Raw genomic sequence first — 17744 nt, forward strand, 5'->3', positions numbered from 1 at the left:
GAGAAAGCGAGGAGACAGAATAATTTTTGTTATTATGCGTGCATATCTAATTAGCAGTAGCTAAGGTAAAATATCTTATCCTGCCCCAGTGAAATTGTATATAACGTTTTCCTACTTAAAAAAAAGGCAGTTGTACACTGACTGGTACTCGAACCCGGGACTTCTGCGTGCGAGGCAGAGACGCTACCACTACTCCACGTATTATAGTAGCACCAGCAGGAACTATACATTGCCTAGACTTTCTGACATGTCGTAAGGCCATTTATTTGTTTTCACGACGCTTACCTTTTTTCAGAATTCGGCTTCTTAAGAAATCTTTCCTTTACGATTTTATGCAAACTATACACAAAACTTTCGCAAATGCAGTACCTGCGGTCACTGTTAAAAGAGCCTTTCTTTTCAAAACTGCGGGTGATTGTTGTGTTGATATATTGGTGGGATTCGTACGGCAGCAAGGATTCCGTAAATGCTTCCTTGGGCACAGAAGTGAATAATTCACGATTGTCAGTTTACTGAGTAGTCAGTTGTGTACCTGGCATGGCCGTATCTGTTTGTTTGCGCTTGCGTGCAAGCAGTACGCCTGTTGCACTTCAGCCGAAGCTTCAGCTGCTGTAGCACGCCAGCCATCGCCACGTTTTGTTACGTTTATTCTTGACGCTAAGAGGACATATCGTCTCATCAATTCAAGATGAGAGCACATATTCTCGAAAACACTACACTTGACGCCATAATTAACGTGTATATGGGCGGTGACCACGGATATCTGCTCGGTAAGTGTCATATTAGCCCGTAGACCGTCCGTCATTTCAAGCAGACGAAGCCGAACGGGCGGCGGGTGGATTGGCTCATGCTTCAGCTACGACTTCCCTTGAGTGACAAATGCGAATCTCAAAGGCTATGCTCCTGAAGCGATGCGAATCAGGGAGGCAGGTTCCTTTTCGTTAACCGCAGTGTGGCGCTGCTGCAGTGTTTTGTTGCCAATTAATCCAATCCAATCCAAGTTGCTGTAGTGCATGGACCACGTTGGCTGTGCGCGAGTGCTCGTTGCAGTGAGGTGGTAGTTGAATTTTGTATTAGAAGTGCCTAGGCAAAATGTGCTTCTTATCGTGTGCATTAACCATCGCACAACCTCTGGACTCGTGAAATGCCGTTGTTCGCCGTGGGTTTCGTGCGATACGCCAGTGTCAACAGTGTCTTACTGCGCCCGTCCTAGCTGCCTTTGTTTCCGCCTGCCTGCGCTCTCTCGTGAAAAGCCTGGTACTGGGGCTTCATCTCATTGTATGGAAGAATTTGTTGTAGGTTGTGCATTCGTGGTGCTGTAGTTCATCGGCAGCTCTACAGTGTTTGCGCCCGAAAGAGAGTTGGTGCCACGGTACCCGTGAGACGAAAGAGTTTGTTGACTACGTCTTGAAAGGTAAGCAAGTTTGGTGCTTGTGCGCTTTGTTGTAGCTTATGGTTCATGTAATGAGCTTTGTGTAACAAGAGCAGAGCACATTCTGAGCGTAAGTGGTCCATGTTTCTGGTACACATATAGTAAGCAATTTTACGAAAGCTTCCGTTGATGTTATCGCGTACTTGCATTTTCCTGTGAAGTATGCTACCCCGTCTGATTGCTCTGTTACGTTTGGCCGAGTTGGGTTCCAAGCCGGGAGAAGAAGACGCCGGGAGAAGGAAGAACGTACTATCGTGAGCAATATGAGCTCGAACACGCGAGCGCGTGGAAAATAGCCTCGAACCCTACATCGGCCGATTTGCAGCGGCCGCTTTTGGAAACAAATCGGAAAGGGCGCCGCGCTTCCGCTGGCTGTTGACACTCCCGCCTCGATATCATTGCTGCAAAACGGTAGCTTGTAGCATGTCACTGGCCGCTAGCGGTGATATCAATTCACATCAACGCGCACAGCTACATCAAATGACCCATCAAGCTCTGCAGCTGCTGAGATATCGGCTGTGACGTAGACTTCCATAATGCACAGGTCATGCTTGTATTAAATCTAGGCGATGTTGGCTGAGCGTTCGGATACGCCACTTTTATCATTTTTTTTTGTACGCTAGCGAAGCGGGAGAGCCAAGAGTTAGCGGAAGAGCGCCCCTCCTTTCACCTCCGGTTTCGGCAGCGCCATCCACGTATGACGCTATCTAGGTTTTGAGGCTATTTTCCAGGCGCTCCCGTGTTCGAGCTCATATTGCTCACGATAGTACTTTTAATGCGGCATGCTTGCCGAAAGAAGGTGTACAAAAAGAAGCGCCAACGGCGTGATCCGCAGTCCTTTATAAAGGAACGCCGTGATCAAAGGGCGAGTGAAAACATATCAGCGCACATGCGCGAAGCAGATTATCGTCCGGAACAGATGAGCCAGACTTGGGCGCCGGCTGATAAGCGGTGCGCAAACGCAACAGCTCTGACTGAATGGGAACACAATTATGGAAACACTGCAAGTTACTGTTGGGTAGCTTCCCGGCAGAAAATTATTCCATATTTAAGCATTTCCGCGAGTACACTGCAGGTGTGTATACGTCGATGTGTCATGGGCTTCACGCGTTGGCACAGGTTAGCTATGTTTGACGCTTGCGCACATATTAGCTTGTATGAAGACTTTTTTGTTTACAGTTCACTTTCAAAGCCCGCATCGCGAGAACCTGTCTGTATTCTATATTGAATAGAACCTGTCGTGTTCTATATTGCAAGGCAGATATACGCAGATATTGCAATGACGAGGTTTCTTTTTAATCGAGAGATCCCAATCAGATGCTGGCTTTTACTATATATACATATTCATCTAAAGAACAGTATGCCAGCTCTTCCAGTCATAGGTAATGACTGTGCCTTGTAGTAATAAAGTAAGGGCTGCGATTTCGTGGCGATACTTTGCGCTCTATCCTACGTCACTCTTACCACCCACTGTGAACGGCCGGCTATTCCAGTTCATAACACGGGCGGCGCGTCGGTCAAACCACTGACGAAGAGCAAGAAGGAATATCATCGCTAAACAAACACGGCCTAGGGTTCAAAAGACTTTTCATGTGCTCAATATTTTTTTTCATAATCCAATGCTCTTTTGCTTTATTACATATTTGAGTTTTGGTGATTTTTCTGGTAGTCTTATGTTTGCTGCATTTCCGCATGGGATCTCACTTGTTACAACATAACTGTGAAACCTCCTGAGATATGATGGAAAGATTCGTACGAGACGCGCTATAATGTAGCTGCTAGTGTGAGGCTCTTTGCAATTCAGTATTACACTGATATGACAGGTTTCCAGATTCACATTGCAATAAATTATTCATTGCAGTTGAAGGCTGTGCGGATTCTGGAGGCATCCCACAGGAACCTGCAGCACTGCTGCAAGCTGGAGAGCACCACTATAAAGCACCTGATCTGCGTGCTTTTACAAAGGTGCGTACAAAACTGTCATTGCCTTGTGTGTTGTAGGATATGTTTCTGTAATATGCAATCATTTTACTGTGTGTGCCATTTTCATGATTTCTAGTGGCTAATCACTTGCATATCACTTTTGGTCATCTCGGGGGCGCTCAGTTTAATGAACTTATCTTTAACTAGCCTCCTCCGAGCTAAATATAACCCTGACTTGAGTAACTGCATGATAAACTCTGTACAGACTGTATATTAATCTAGTCAGTTTGCCTTTTTAAAATAACCCTTACAAAAAATTCTAGTAACTTTCAATTAAATTTTTTTAGACAAATGTTACTAAAACCTACGAACGGTCTATTGAAAGTTCTCAAATCGTTTTTAAACTTCCTAAGTACTTCATACCAACATCCTGTCGACTATTGGCCACCGATATTCAATAAAAATTTCATTTACAAACTTTCTTGAAACGATGAATGAACATCCTTCAAACATTAAAAGCAGGGCATCTTTTTACTTCTTAGAAACATCCTAGCAACTTCTTTCCTACTTTTTGCCGTTCGCCTTAGAAACATTCTTGTAGCTTTTTTCCAACTTTCTGTTGCTCGCCCTAGAAACATCCTGGTGACATTTATCGACTTTTTCCAGCATTTTTTAAAAATTGTCTGGTAGTGCTCTGATGCAACCTTGAACATATAAAAGTATGTAGTTGTTAGCGAAACACACCAATCTTTTCAAACACTGATGTTTATTTTCCAACCCTTTCATACATGCCCTAAGAAGCCACAAGCAAGCAGTGACTATAATGTGGTCTGGATATCTCCCGTGTTCTTGATATCCCTCTTGCTGCAAGCCTAAAGGAGGAAAAATGCAATAATAGTTAGCCTTATGAATTGTATCTGGTCAAGATAGCATGATGCAGTCATCCACAAGAATTTGACTTCGAATGACCCACAATCAAAACGAAGATTTCAACTGACTGCCTTGCCACACATACTTAGAATGGCATTCACACCTCTGGGGTGCGACGTCCTTGTGGGCGACGTCCTTGTGGGTATTGGAACGCCACCCAAAAAGTGACTGAAGCATTGCTGAAGCAAAACTGCTGCACATGATATGCATGTGTTACATGTAGGAATCGTACACTTGTATAAAGTAGCTGTAAATCAGTTGCAGTAAAGATACTCAAAGTTTTTAGAATGGCTTCAGCAAGATATGCCGAACTCAATAAATGCGATGACATGTGTAAAGCACTTTTTGCCTAAACCATATCTTTAGGTGGTAGAAAACATTTTTATACACCCTCTAGTGCGCATTATTCACAGCTTAAAAACTCAATTTGCTAAACCACAACAAATTATTATATTAAAAAGTGACTATTTCAATATTTACACCAAGTGCAGGGCAGCTTGAGCATGAAGCAAACTTCCTTGTGACATCTCAGTAAATCCGAGGTAGTGAGCATGTGGTACCACAAACCACAGATGCACACATGTTCTGGGCAGTAGTCAGCACTGTTACCATGTCACTGGAAGCTTGTGTATTAGGCAGCTGACAAGTAATATGAAAGAAAAGGTAAAAAGGATTGTTTGCATTTCAGATAAGTGACAGCAAAGAACAAGCTTTATCCAATGTCAACTGGAGAAGGGCAGAGACACGCTGAAAAAAAATGCCAATGTAAAGGCGAACGCTCAGTGTTCAGCTGCACTGACGTGGCTTGCTACTGCCCGCAGAAAAAAAAAGTGCCAATGTAACGGCGAACAGTCAGCATTCAGCTGCACTGTCGTGGTGGCTTGCAACTACTGTGCTGTGCGGATTGTTGTGATTTAGCAGTTTGCGTTACCACCTCAAATTTCTGTAAAATACAAAGGAGACCAGCTTCCTGCTTTAAGCCAACCTGCACTTCGGGTGCATATTGAACTTGTCACATTAAAAGGTTATTGGTTTGTTATATGCTTGAGGAATTACCTGCTCATACAGTGGCTAGGGATTCAGCAGCTACCTAATAAAGAAAATCTTGCTTTTTGTATGCTAATTTTAAGAGATGAAGTACGGTACACAATACATCAGTGTGACCGATTAGAGGGAACAATATAGGTGCACAGGCAATAGTGTGAGAAGTGAGCTTCACAATACTGCATAATAAAATTGACAAAAAGATAAACATCTCGAGACCTCATGCTTCTCAATGATTATCTTAAAAAGGCAATGTGACTAGATTAATATACAGTCTGTACAAAGTATATCATGCAGTTACTCTAGTCAGAGTTATATTTAGCTCAGAGGAGGCTAGTTAAAGGTAAGTTCATTAAACTGAGGGCCCTCCAGATGACCAAAAGTGAAATGCAAGTGATTTGCCACTAGAAATCATGAAAATGGCACACACAGTAAAATGATTGCATATTACAGAAACATATCCTACAACACACAAGGCAATGACAGTTTTGTACGCACCTTTGTAAAAGCACGCAGATCAGGTGCTTTATAGTGGTGCTCTCCAGCTTGCAGCAGTGCTGCAGGTTCCTGTGGGATGCCTCCAGAATCCGCATAGCCTTCAACTGCAATGAATAATTTATTGCAATGTGAATCTGGAAACCCGTCATATCAGTCTTATACTGAATTGCAAGGAGCCTCGCACTAGCAGCTACATTAATGTGCGTCTCGTACGAATCTCTCCATTATATCTCAGGAGGTTCCACGGTTATGTTGTAACAAGTGCGATTCAATGTTGGAATGCAGCAAACATAAGACTACCAGGAAAATCACCGAAACTCAAATATTTAATAAAGCAAAAAGAGCCTTCGATTATGAAAAAAAATATTGAGCACATGAAAAGTCTTTTGAACCCTAGGCCGTGTTTGTATAGCGATGGTATTCCTTCTCGCTCTTCGTCAGAGGTTTGACCGACGCGCCGCCCGTGTTATGAACTGGAATAGCCTACCGTTCACGGTGGGTGGTAAGAATGACGTAGGATACAGCGCAAAGTATCGCCACGAAATCGCAGCCCTTACTTTATTACTGCAAGGCACAGTCATTACCTATGACTGGAAGAGCTGGCATATTGTTCTTTAGATGAATATGTATAGTAAAATCCAGCGTCTGATTGAGAGGTCTCGATTAAAAAGAAACCTCGTCATTGCAATATCGGCGTATATCTGCCTCGCAATATAGAACACGACAGGTTCTATAGTTCACTATAGAATACAGACAGGTTCTCGCGACGCGGGCCTTCAAAGTGAACTGTATACAAAAAAAAGTCTTCCTACAAGCTAATATTACGCAAGCGTCAAACATAGCTATACTGTGCCAACGCGTGAAGCCCATGACACATCGACGTGTACACACCTGCAGTGTACTCGCGGAAATGCTTATATAAGGAATAATTTTCTGCCGGGAAACTACCCACCAAACAGTACCTTTCAGATTTTCCATAATTGTGTTCCCATTCAGCCAGAGCAATCAGACGGGGTAGCATACTTCACAGGAAAATGCAAGTACGCGATAACATCAACAGAAGCTTTCGTAACATTGCTTACTAAATGTGCATAGAAACATGGACAACTTACGCTCAGAATGCGCTCTGCTCTAGTTACACAAAGCTCATTACATGAACCATAAGCTACAACAACGCGCACATGCGCCCAACTTGCTTACCTTTCAAGACGTAGTCAGCAAACACTCCTTCGTCCCACAGGTACCGTGGCACCAACTCTCTTTCGGGCGCAAACAGTGTAGAGCTGCCGATGAACTACAGCACCACGAACGCACAACCTACAACAAATTCTTCCATACACTGTGATGAAGCCCCAGTACCAGGCTTTTCACGAGAGAGCGCAGGCAGGCGGGAACAAAAGCAGCTCGGACGGGCGCTGTAAGACACTGTTGACACTGGCGTATCGCTCGAAACACACGGCGAACACACGGTGTTTCACGAGTCCAGAGGTTGTGCGATGGTTAATGCACACGATAAGAAGCACATTTTGCCTAGGCACTTCTAATATAAAATTCAACTACCGCCTCACTGCAACAAGCACTCGCGCACAGCCAACGTGGTCCATAAACTACAGCAACTTGGATTGGATTGGATTTATTGAACGATGATGATGATGATGATGATTTATTGGCATCCCCTTTGAAACGGGGCGGCGACAAATAGTCACCTAGCCTGCTTGATTTAATCAGGTATACTATACATGTTCTTTATCTTGCATTTTTGTATACCTATCATTATTTTTCTTTTTCAAAAATTTACCTTGTACCGCTGCCTATGATTTTAAGAGATCAGGTCGCATCCATCTTTTCCCTACTTTTTTTCCACCAGTACTCTAATCGTCTCTTGCTGATCTCTACGGCTGATCTGTTTATGTTTCCTTCCACTTTAAACCCAAGCGCTTCTGGGAGTTGCACGTTACCTACGGTTCTCGCTGGGTGGATCCCGTCGCATTCCATTAGGATGTGCTGAGTGGTCTCTGGATCTTTACTGCAGCATACACAAGTCTCATCTAATTCCGAATATTTGTTCCGATATGTTTTCGTCCTTAGGCAACCGGCTCGAGCCTCAAATAGCAAGGCACTGCCCTTTGTGTTATCGTACAGATTTTCCCTTCTAATTTCTTTCTTCTCATTCTTGTAAATCTCCATTGTCCTTTTCGTTTCCATTCTTTGCATCCAATTCACGGTCTCTATTTCTCTCACTTTCTTTCTGATGACCCCTGGTTGTCTATTTACAGTTTCGATTATCCTGTACTTGGTTGCCAACTTCCTTGACCTCTTCCTCCATTCTGTGTCCACGCTTTTCTTGTAGAGATACTTGTGCACTTTAGCCGCCCATTTATTTTCATCCATGTTCCTGAGCCTTTCTTCAAAACTAATTTTGCTTTGTGCTTCTCTGACTTCAAAAACAACTTTCGTAAACAACAAACAAAACACTGCAGCAGCGCCACACTGCGGTTAACGAAAAGGAACCTGCCTCCCCGATTCGCATCGCTTCAGGAGCATAGCCTTCGAGATTCGCATTTGTCACTCAAGGGAAGTCGTAGCTGAAGCATGAGCCAATCCACGCGGCGCCCGTGCGGCTCCGTCTGCTTGAAATGACGGACGGTCTACGGGCTAATGTGACACTTACCAAGCACATATCCGTGATCACCGCCCACATTCACGTTAATTATGGCGCCAAGTGTAATGTTTTCGATAATATGTGCCCTCATCTTGAATTGGTGAGACCATATTTCCTCTTAGCGTCAGGAATAAAGGTAACAAAACGTGGCGATGGCTGGCGTGCTACAGCAGCTGAAGCTTCGGCTGAAGTGCAACAGGCGTACTGCTTGCACGCACGTGTAAACAAACAGATACGGCCATGCCAGGTACACAACTGACTACTCAGTAAACTGACAATCGTAAATTATTCACTTGTGTGCCTTAGCAAGCATTTACGGAATCCCGCCAATATATTGACACGCATACATGTTATCTTTCATCGGTGGCCGCTTTCCACCGGCTAACAAGTGTTAAACGTTATCGCTCGGTGCAGGACGCGCCTGCATCGGAAGCTTCTAGAACGTTATCGATGCTTCTTTCCGTTGCCTGTTTTCACCGACGCTTATGTTATCTGATTGTATAACCGACGCGAATTGTCTAGAACTTTCTGGAAGACCCGCGGGCATCAGGGATTAATCTGGAACCGTCGATGACGGAGGTATAAAAGCCGACGCGTTTCGCCGCTGATGACATTTCGACGACCGCCGACTGTGTTCGCCGCTTTCGTTGTGCTTCGAGTGTATAGCTTGCTTTTGTGGGCACAGGTTCGCCCAATAAAGAATTAGTTTCGTCATACACAGTTTTACGACTGTTGACTTCAGCGTCACTACTACGTGACAATATCAACACAACAATCACCCGCAGTTTTGTAAAGAAAGGCTCTTTTAACAGTGACCGCAGGTACTGCATTTGCGAGAGTTTTGTGTATAGTCTGCATAAAATCGTAAAGGAAAGGTTTCTTAAGAAGCCGAATTCCGAAAAAAGGTAAGCGTCGTGAAAACAAATAAATGGCCCTACGACATGTCAGAAAGTCTAGGCATTGTATAGTTCCTGCTAGTGCTACTGTAATATGGGAGTAGTGATACCGTCTCTGCCTCACACGCAGAAGTCCCGGGTTCGAGTACCAGTCAGTGTAGAACAACCTTTTTTTTTTGAAGTAGGAAAGCGTTATATACAATTTCACTGGGACAGGCTAAGATATTTTACCTTAGCTTTTACTAATTATATATGCACACATAATAAAAAAAATTATTCTGTCTCCTCGCTTTCTCTTAAACTGCAGGAAGCAATTGTCAGTATGACACTTAGTTTATTCGTACTAATTATTGTATTACCGATATTGCATGTTATGCTTCAATATTGCGGTGTTAAATGAGCGAATGAATGAAACAAATACAGTTATAGTTTTCTTTACACAAAAGTAAAGACAGAGTCTACCAACTTTCCTTAAACTTCCTTTAAACTTTATTCAAACGAACTTGCTTCAAGTAAAAACAAGAACGGAGCCTATCAACTTTCTTTAATGTTGCTTTAAACAAGCTTTCTTCAAACGAAAATAAAAACAGAGCCTACTAACTTTTTTTAAACTTTCTTTGAACAAACTTCATACAAACAAAAGTTAAAACACAGCCTACCAACCTTTTTAAGACTTTCTTTAAAGAAACTTTCTTTCAACCGAAGTAAAAACAGAGCCTACCAACTTGTTGTAAACTTTCTTTGAACAAACTTCCTACAAACGAAAGTTAAAACAGAGCCTAACAATTTTCTTTAAACATTTTTTAAACAAACTTTCTTCAAACCGAAGTAAAGACAGATCCTACCAACTTTCTTGTAACATGTGTTAATAGAAAGTAAAAGTACATAGAGTGTTACTAAAGTTAATAGAAAGTTGGTAAGAGTTCTAAAGAAATAAGGAAGCATTTTTGTATGGGAATCGTTGAGAAGCATGAGGTCTCGAGATGTGTATCTTTTTGTCATTTTTATTATGGAGTATTGTGAAGCTCAATTCTCACACTATTGCCTGTGGGCCTATATTGTTCCCTCTAATCACTCACACTTATGTATTGCGTACCGTACTTCATCTCCTAAAATTAGCATACAAACAGCAAGATTTTCGTCTTTATTAGGTAGCTGCTGAATCCCTAGCCACAGTATGAGAAGGTAATTCCTCAAGCATATAACTAACCAATAACCTTTTAATGTGACAAGTTCAATATGCACCCGAAGTGCAGGTTGGCTTCAAGCAGGAAGCTGGTCTCCTTTGTATTTTACAGAAATTTGAGGTGGTAACGCAAACTGCTAAATCACAACAATCCGCACAGCGCAGTAGTTGCAAGCCACCACGACAGTGCAGCTGAATGCTGAGTGTTCGCCGTTACATTGGCACTTTTTTTTCTGAGGGCAGTAGCAAGCCAGGACAGTGCAGCTGAACACTGAGCGTTCGCCTTTACATTGGCATTTTTTTCAGCGTGTCTCTGCCCTTCTCCAGTTGACATTGGATAAATCTTGTTCTTTGCTGTCACTTATCTGAAATGCAAACAATCCTTTTTACCTTTTCTTTCATATTACTTGTCAGCTGCCTAATACACAAGCTTCCAGTGACATGGTAACAGTGCTGACTACTGCCCAGAACATGTGTGCATCTGTGGTTTGTGGTACCACATGCTCACTACCTCGGATTTACTGAGATGTCACAAGGAACCTTGCTTCATGCTCAAGCTGCCCTGCACTTGGTGGAAATATTGAAATAGTCACTTTTTAATATAATAATTTGTTGTGGTTTTAGCAAATTGAGTTTTGAAACTGTGAATAATGCGCACTAGAGGGTCTATAAAATGTTTTCTACCACCTAAAGACATGATTTAGGCAAGTGCTTTATGCATGTCATCACATTTATTGAGTTCGGCATATCTCGCTGAAGCCATTCTAAAAACTTGAGTATCTTTACTGCAACTGATTTACAGCTACTTTATACAAGTGTACGATTCCTACATGTAACACATGCATATTATGTGCAGAAGTTTTGCTTCAGCAATGCTTCAGTCACTTTTTGGGTGGCGTTCCAATACCCACAAGAACGTCGCCCAAAAAGAAGCTTTGCACCCCAGAGATGTGAATGCCATTCTAAGTATGTGTGGCAAGGCAGTCAGTTGAAATCTTCATTTTGATTGTGGGTCATTCGAAGTCAAATTCTTGTGGATGACTGCATCATGCTATCTTGACCAGATACAATTCAGAAGGCTAACTATTATTGCATTTTTCCTCCTTTAGGCTTGCAGCAAGAGTACGGGAGATATCAAGAACACGGGAGATATCCAGACCACATTATAGTCACTGCTTGCTTGTGGCTTCTTAGGGCATGTATGAAAGGGTTGGAAAATAAACATCAGTGTTTGAAAAGATTGGTGTGTTTCACTAACAGGTACATACTTTTATATGTTCAAGGTTGCATCAGAGCACTACCAGACAATTTTTTAAAAATGCTGGAAAAAGTCGATAAATGCCACCAGGATGTTTCTAAGGCGAGCAACAGAAAGTTGCAAAAAAGCTACAAGAATGTTTCTAGAGCAAGCAACAGAAAGTTGAAAGAACGTTACAAGGATGTTTCTAGAGTGAACAGCAAAAAGTAGGAAAAAAGTTACTAGGATGTTTCTAGGTCAAGCAACAGAAAGTTGAGAAAAAGTTACAAGGATGTTTCTAGGGCGAACAGCAAAGAGTAGGAAAAAAGTTACTAGGAAGTTTCTAGGTCAAGCAACAGAAAGTTGGAAAAAAGTTACAAGTATGTTTCTAGGCGAACGGCAAAAAGTAGAAAAAAAGTTGCTAGGATGTTTCTAAGAAGTAAAAAGACGCCCTGCTTTTAATGTTTGAAGGATGTTCATTCATCGTTTTAAGAAAGTTTGTAAATGAAATTTTAATTGAATATCGGTGGCCAATAGTCGACAGGATGTGGGTATGAAGTACTTAGGAAGTTTAAAAACGGTTTGAGAACTTTCAATAGACCGTTCGTAGGTTTTAGTAAGATTTGTCTAAAAAAATTTAATTGAAAGTTACTAGAATTTTTTGTAAGGGTTGTAGCCCTGAAATATTCATCGTGGAGGATGATACGCCGCAAGCGAAGGCTCGGATGAAGGGCAAGCGGTAGCACAAGGGCTGTTAAATCCTCGTTCTCAAATGTGTTGTATCGTGCATAATACTCAGTACGATATCAATGGAGACATTACTCATTGTTGTTGTTGTTGGCTCCACACATGGCTCGTACCCATAGGGGGGGATTGGCCACATTAGTTTGTTTGAAATGTGCGTCTAGCAAAATACAAAAGGGGGGTAAAGGCACAGATTTACCACGAAGCAATAGTCAACTCAATGCCAACAGAAAGATTGAGAGGGCTTATTCATAAATTTAGGGAAAAAAAATGTCACAGTTTCGCCCTAAGGGCGAAGCAATGAATGCGATAGCAACACAGCAATGTCATACGAAGTAAGGTGAGCGGCTTTGGTAGCAATATGAATTGTAGTAAACATGAGCTGATTAAGTAAGCAGGTGTGCTGCGGCGTAAGTAGACCGACATGAAGAGAGACTCGATGACCACGAGAAGGCGCGTGTGAAACGGTGGTGTTGATGAGAAGCGCTTCCCGTGGGCAGCGCGTGCGAAGGGACACATCTGTAGCGCTGCACTGCCGATCCGGGCAGCATTGCATGTGTAGCGTGCGTTGGAAAATGTGGCCCGACTATTACTAACTGAATGAACAAGCGTGGTGTGAGCGCGCACAAACAAACATGAATAGCTCACACTGAATGACTGCAGACAACGACCGTCAAAACTCTGGCAGCAAGCGGATACGCCGCAGCGGCGAACGTACGTGCGGTCTATCGCTTCAACGGAAACTGAGCGCATGAAGGTCAGAGCCGTGTGGAGATAAGAGACGGTGCGAGCGAGCGACCATCGCGGCTGTGGGCAGCGTAGAAGTGCGCCCCCCCCGATCCCTCCGGCGCTGGCTTACCGCTTCCTTGCTTGCGCGTGGGAGAGATAAGAGACTGTGCGGACGAGCGACGAGCGCGGTTGTTGGCAGAGAAGTGGGGCCCCCCCCCCCCCCCCCTGCTCCCTCCGGCGCTGGCTTTCCGCTTGCTTGCTTGCGCGTGGGAGATTGAGTGCGTTCGCTCTCCGTGATAGCGCGTGTCCCCGCACGCTTCCGCTGGGGCATACGGCGCGCGGCGAAGATTTTATCTATACGGAACCTCACGGCGACGCCGACGGCGACGGCGACGCCGACGGCAGAAATCCGGTTGAAGTGTCCATATAATTGCTATCGCAATAAAAATAGTATAAAATGAAGTGTTCCACGGTCGGTTCCCTAGCAGTGAAGGCTTCCTGACGCTTCAATAAACAAGTGGATAGCAGTGATCATTGACCCATGGCTTGTGCCTAATTGATACGCACCAAAGGACAAAATGTTCGGTTTATTAAGCCCAAACCCCCGCTTACTTGTAGGAAATATGAGGAACATTCTGCGGAGGCAGGAGAAGCGGCGGCAAGAAAGAAAGAAATAGTCCATAGTTTCTGGTTCATTGCAAGAAGAGCACAGGTTAGTTATGGATAAACCAGATCTATGAAGGAAAAATTTAAGCGGGGAAGCTTGATACCGGTACAACAACGGAAGCTCCATAAAGTCACCTCGCATTGTCGTGAAAGGTACTTGCTTGGGTTCCACCGGAAATTTAGAAGTCGAAAATCATCTGCGGAAAGTAGGGATGGTTTATTACAATTTAGACATAAAAGGCATTTAAATCTAGCTCCTGTTATAAAGGCGCAATCAGGAAGAATATTTACGACAGGACCATTTAGTGACGATGATGCGAGCGAGTCAGCTTTTAAGGAAATTACACAGTGACCGGGACCCAGAAAAAGCGGACTTCACACAAATTGTCCGGGACAAGAGTAAAAAATATACTCGGGAGGTGTGACCGATTAGTAGAAGTCAAATGTGTACGAACGGACAGCGCATCGGTAACAAATAATACTTTCGATGTCTGAGGATCCAATTTTCTGATGGCTAGAATAATGGCCAGAAATTCTCTAAGAAATATTGGAGCGTAATCAGCGAGACGGAGAGCTGATTACGCATTACCAATTAAGCTGATTTGATAAGATGCCCACTCCGGTTTTCTCTGCATTTTGTGTTGCGTCCGTAGAAATAACCAAGTGAGACGGAAATTGACTAAGGTGATCTTGAAGGAGACCTTCAAGTATGTGCGCTGGAAGAAGTTTTGCGTGTTTTGGAAACATATCAAAAATCAATTTCACATTTAACGAATCAGTTTTTGGAGAAATCAGGCACGGTATGCGAACATGAAGTTTTGATAGCATCTGAACAAAAACAACTTGAGGTTCTCGATAATGCCGCCAATGTGTTCTGAAGAATGAATCGGGAAGATTCATGAAAACAGATTGCAAACGGAATAGGAATGCATCGTAAAGCTTTAGAAAAGTCAGGACAGTAAGTTGCCTGAACCTGGACTCAAGCGAGAAAATTCCAGCCTTCAGATACAGCACATCGTTAACCACAACACTTGCAATCCAAGACAAAGACGTACCGCTTGCCTTTCTAGTAGTATTAAAGGTCTTAGTTTGCACGCTGCACATCCTCAAAAAAGAACACAGTCGAATTCGAGAATAGGGCGAACGTAAAGTTTGTAAATCATTAGCATTGTAGCCGTACGCATACCCGTCTTTTTATTACTGAAACGGCGAAACAATCCCATTGCACGTTCTCCTTTCCCAGCATTTGTTTCGATTTGCTGCTGCTAGTTTAGTGCAACATCATATGTTATCCCCAAGTACTTCATAGCTACAACTTGCGGTATCGGCTCATTTCGATAATGAAGAGAAACGAAAACAGGATTTGATAATGCAAATACGAGCAACGCGCTTTCCTTGACGTTAAGGAAAAAAGACAGTCTGTCCAGCCAGACCTCGAGTGCAGACAAATAATATTGCAAAATTTGGCGCAGCGTATTGAAAGCCTGCGATGAGGAGAAAAATTGAATCTGATCAGCATAGAGATAGAGTTGCAAATCCTGATGAATTGGGACAGAAGATGAGAAAATATTAAACAAAACCGGAGAAAGAACTGATCCCTGTGGTACGCCTCTCGTATGTTTATACGTACCCGATGTAACCCCATCCTGGGAAACAAAAAAATTTTCTATCAGAAAGGAATTCTATCCAGGCCACTATAGTCTGGAACGGCACAGTCTGGAATAGTCTGGAACGGCACAGCTCACTACTCTACAAATCAAAATTTTATGCTCGACACTGTCATATGCTTTTGCAATATCTAAAGTTACTAAAGCTGATACGCTTCCTGATAATCCTACGAGTCCAACGTAGCTTTATAAGTCAACGTAAGCTGACCATATGGAACACTGAGGCCTAAATCCTATTTCTCTCGAGCACAAAATACCCTTGGAAGAAGTGAATTCATTAAGCCGGACATGGATTACTTTTTCTATTACTTTGACTAGATTAGATGTAAGGAAAATGGGCCGAATGTAGTCCACGACATATCCGAGGTTTTAATTTTTAATTAAAAACACAATTTTGCAATTTTCCAATAGTCCGGGTTCCACGTATATTGAAGGGAACTGTTCACTATATTCAAAAGCTCAATAGGGAAAGAGTTAAATAATAGTTTAATCATAGCTGTTGTGATACGGTCTGGTTCAGGAGCCGATTGATGTGCAGTTAAGATGACATCGGATAATTCCGTCATGGTGACTTCTAGAAACCCGTATGTCGAACTGATAAGCCTCCTAGGTCTAGGACACAGCGAAGAAAAACATGCTTCACGCCCTTTCGCGATATCATTTAGTGAACCTTCCGCTTCTTTGGGTGATAGTAGATCGGACTGTTTCCATACGGACTGGTGTAAAGATACTTTTGCTCCGTAGAAACCTAAAAAGTGCGGATCTTCTTTCTTGTTGTCAAAAAAATGAATGCAATCCGTTTTTTTTTGTTATCTTAAGCTATTGCTGCAGTGTTTTAAATACAGCTGCATAGAAATTATTGTCAAGCCAATTTTTCAGGGAATGATTATGTTTGAGACTTTTCCACGCTGCTTTTCTTCGCCTATAAGCTCGCGTACATGCTTCATTTCACCAAGCTGAGTTTGACGGCGAGCTCCCAGACATAACCATAAACACAGCGCACTGAATCGAAGAATTTAAAAGCGATACCACCGACTAAGCCCTCCGCTGTTCATCACTAGTGGTCAACGATGATACCCCTGTATTTATAGCTGACATAAGTTTCATAATTATTGAGCCGTATTTGGCGTACAATAGGAGCCTGACGTGAAAGCATAATTTCATATGTAATGGGTAAATGATCGTTACTTGTTCCATTGTTAAAGGTGTCTCACGATGAAATAGCCATCTCAGTGGAAGAGAAAGTCAGGTCAAATGCAGATGAGAATCATCCACGTAGAAAAGTAATTTGACCTGAATTATGACATTTAAAATTGTTACCATTGACCAAATTCCAGACCCTCTTTCCAGAAACGCATGTTTTCATTGCCCAAGATGTATGATGGCAATTAAAATCTCCTGCAATGAGCATTTTATTCGAACCATTTCGGCACAACGAGTCTAGGTGATCAGTGCATTTGACTCCGTTCGGGAAGTAGACATTAACAACTGTAAACGCAGCGCAACCAGAAAGTAAAAAAAACTAGTAAAATTTCACAGGCTAAACATACATGTTCAAATGTTACAGTTACGTTGCGGTACATTTTTGTTGAATCTAAAGCTAGCCGCCCACCGCCTCTACCAGGGCGATCTAAATGAAATGTTCGAAAATTATTTATAGTAAAGCGTCGATATGACGAAAGCAACGATCCTTGAAATAAAATGATAGATGGAATTAGGTTTTGAACTAGATAAGGATGGTCAACGTAACCCATTCCAATTCCATTGAAGAATTCTTACTGATGCTATGGTGGTCCTAGCATATATGATTCCTCGGCAGAACGCAACGCATCCTACTCGTGGTGTTCACTGTTTTTTTTTCTTTTTTCGCCTTAGATTTAGGAGAATCAGTGGAAGACAGTGGATAACTCTTACGTCTATTGCTGATGGTTCCAAGCCTCATGTGTTCAAATGAGTTGCTGGGCCCCGCAGTCGTTGATAGTGCAGAACCCACGGAGGTATCAGACTCTGCCTGACTGTCAAAGTTTGTTTCTTTTGAATATTGAGCAGAACCTAGTAGTTAAATTGGGGACAGCAGCAGTAGAGAGCGATTGAAGCAGGCTGTTGAATTTGGCAGTTAGCATCTCGGTA

The 17744-nt window shown here is 42.8% G+C and overlaps 2 long non-coding RNA genes across 2 annotated transcripts in view; both read right to left on the bottom strand.

Moving 5' to 3' along the window:
• Positions 1–10769, bottom strand: part of LOC125942961 (uncharacterized) — a 128953-nt gene extending 118184 nt beyond the window's left edge. Inside the window, exon 1 of the long non-coding RNA XR_007465448.1 lies at positions 10631–10769. This is a non-coding gene — a long non-coding RNA (uncharacterized LOC125942961). The remainder of the gene's footprint in view (positions 1–10630) is intronic.
• On the bottom strand, positions 3771–7467 carry LOC125942962 (uncharacterized). The gene is made up of 3 exons (XR_007465449.1): positions 7028–7467; positions 5828–5931; positions 3771–4227 (listed from the first exon to the last, which is right to left on the bottom strand). It is a non-coding gene; the product is annotated as an uncharacterized LOC125942962 (long non-coding RNA).
• Positions 10770–17744: the final 6975 nt, after the last annotated feature.

The sequence above is a fragment of the Dermacentor silvarum genome, chromosome 2 (assembly GCF_013339745.2).
Source record: "Dermacentor silvarum isolate Dsil-2018 chromosome 2, BIME_Dsil_1.4, whole genome shotgun sequence".
NCBI classification, from domain to species: domain Eukaryota; kingdom Metazoa; phylum Arthropoda; class Arachnida; order Ixodida; family Ixodidae; genus Dermacentor; species Dermacentor silvarum.